Here is a 2648-nt window from a genome sequence, read left to right as displayed (position 1 = left end):
TTGTTGCATTTTTACTCCACTTTTATCTATTTGTATTCCTAAAAGTGGAGTAAAAATGCAACAACATATAGTACAAAAAATAATAAATTCAAAAGAAGAATTAGATACAAAAAATAAATTACAATTGTTTTTAGGATTAGTAAACCAAGTAAGAGATATATACCAAAATTAGTAGAAAACCTAAAGCCTTTACAGAAAAAATTAAAAAAGGAAGTAGAATATAATTACAACGAAGAAGATAAAAAACAAGTCCAAAAAATAAAAATACTTTGTAAAGAATTACCAAAATTACAATTTCCAGACGAAAATAGAAAGTTTATATATATATAGTAGAAGCAGATGCTAGTGAATGTAGTTATGGAGGAGTACTTAAATATAGGTACAAAAATGAAAAATTAGAACATCATTGCAGATATTATTCAGGAACATTTAATGAAATAGAAATAAAATAGGAAATAAATAGAAAAGAATTATGTTCATTATATAAATGTTTATTAGCATTTGAACCATATATTGTATATAACAAATTTATTGTGAGAACAAATAATACCCAGGTTCGATGGTGGCTAACAAAGAAAATACAAAATTCAGTTACGACAAAAGAGATCTTGAGATTAGTATTGAATATATTAAATTTTACATTTACAATTGAAGTAATTAGTACTAGCAAAAACGTTATTGCAGATTACATATCAAGACAAAGCTACACAGACTGCTATAATAGAAGATGATGCTTTAGAAAAGATACTTAAAACCCTAACTACGCTTTCAATGAAGGTGGACAGTATAGGTAATGAAATAGAAAAGCTAAAGACTAATGAAGTTAAACTGAAGTCTAGAGCTGAAAATCAGCTAACTCAGCAGTGTACAGAGCTATGTCGATCGAAAGACATTAAAATTTCAGAGCTAGAAGAAGACGTTGGGACACTCCATAAAACCCATAACGTTTATCAATCTACAATTGCAGGTACAAGCAAAGGAGTTAGTAGACAAAGATACCATAACATGAACATGAATAAGATATTTGATAAACCATTTATACCAAAAACACAAAAAGACCCCTTATTTCTACCCCCACAAATTACCACATACCGAGATAGTCTGAACCAAGATAAAAAAACTTATAACTATATAACCCGAGAATACATAGAAAATATATACAAAGTACAAACTTTTCTAAATCTTAACCCCAGAGCTACAGATACCCAAGGACCAAACACAAACTATATAACCCCAAAATTACAAGGTTACAACAAGCTAATCGTACTATCCAAAACCAACCCAAGCTTAATAAAAACTTGTTTTAACTATGGATTATTAAATACCATATATACCCAAGACGGAGAAGAACTATCATCTATGTAAGAATTACATAAAATATTCACCACCTATAAAAGAATAACCAAAGAAAATCTATTTTATATAAAGTGTTATACTGCATCAGCAGAGATATTATACGACGAGATCAAACCAGTTATACAAGTTGTAAAAATAGGATTAACCAGAGATATGATTATACCAAAAGATATTGTGCAGCAGCCAGAGATACCCAGAATTAAGATACCTGATTTCTACGCAAATAAACGACTCATTGGACTAGCTACAATTATTCAAGAATTAGCAAATAATTATACCAATGAAAACCCAATATGGAGCTATTATTCAAGAGACTATCAGATAATTTATTCAAATTCAAAAGAACTACGACAAGTAGATATGGAAGATGTTAGACAATGAATAATAACGTTACTTAACCCAGAAAAAAAATCTACTGCAAGAGCAATTAGGAAAAGATTTATTTCAGACGGATTATAAATAAGATATTGCAAGATAATTGGACATAAATATTCAGACCATCAATGTTCGAGATGTAATGGAGAAGATAATATTATCCCAGAAGTCCGCAAGCATGGCAGCTAGAAAAAAGATAGAAAAAAAGCAGATACGACAAGAAGAAAATATCAACGGAAGCAATAATGGAGATAAAAGATAAGCTATTAAATTGTGAAAGGGACATGTAACAAACTTTCACAATTTTCTACGTAACTTGTAAATTATTGTAAAGTTTTAGTTTTTGTCTTTTTTTATACTTTAGAAGACTTTTTTGTAAAGTATAATAATTAGGTTAGGTAGATAAAGACTTTTTAGTCTAGTTTTAGACTTTTTGTAAAGATAAGAATAGGATGTAAAGTTTGAAAAATGTGTAAAAATTTGTAAGTAAGAACTATGTAAATCATTCATTATAAATGAAGGCATCGAAGGCAGAAAAGATAAGCCTTCATGCGTTGAAGCAAAAACTTTCTCTTGTCCACAATAAATATTTTGATTATTTATTAAAAAACATGTATATTTCAATAAAAAAAAACTATGGATGAACAAAGCTTAGAATTATCAAACATACCAGAACAGGTATATTTATTTATGATTATGAATAGCTAAATTCATAAATTTCTAACAATCATAATATGATAAAATAAGTTCATGTTAGTTGCTTTATAGTAGAATTATTCGAAAAATAGCATGTTAAGAAGTTTATTAGCAAAGTGGAAAAGGAGAAAAATCTCTAAGAATTATGTCATCCTAAAGGTAAAACCGATGAGGCAAGAAAGCCGTGATAGGGGAGTAGCCAGAGTAGAGGCACTGTTTAA

General features: G+C 28.7%; 1 long non-coding RNA gene across 1 annotated transcript in view; it reads left to right on the top strand.

Moving 5' to 3' along the window:
• Positions 1 to 2369: 2369 nt before the first annotated feature.
• Positions 2370 to 2648, top strand: part of LOC107875016 — a 5684-nt gene continuing 5405 nt past the window's right edge. The window contains exon 1 of the long non-coding RNA XR_001675694.2: positions 2370 to 2409. This is a non-coding gene — a long non-coding RNA (uncharacterized LOC107875016). The remainder of the gene's footprint in view (positions 2410 to 2648) is intronic.

Source organism: Capsicum annuum, chromosome 6, assembly GCF_002878395.1.
Source record: "Capsicum annuum cultivar UCD-10X-F1 chromosome 6, UCD10Xv1.1, whole genome shotgun sequence".
NCBI lineage: Eukaryota > Viridiplantae > Streptophyta > Magnoliopsida > Solanales > Solanaceae > Capsicum > Capsicum annuum.
Note: the sequence above shows the minus strand (reverse complement) of the source record. Positions and strands in the feature narration are given on the sequence as shown.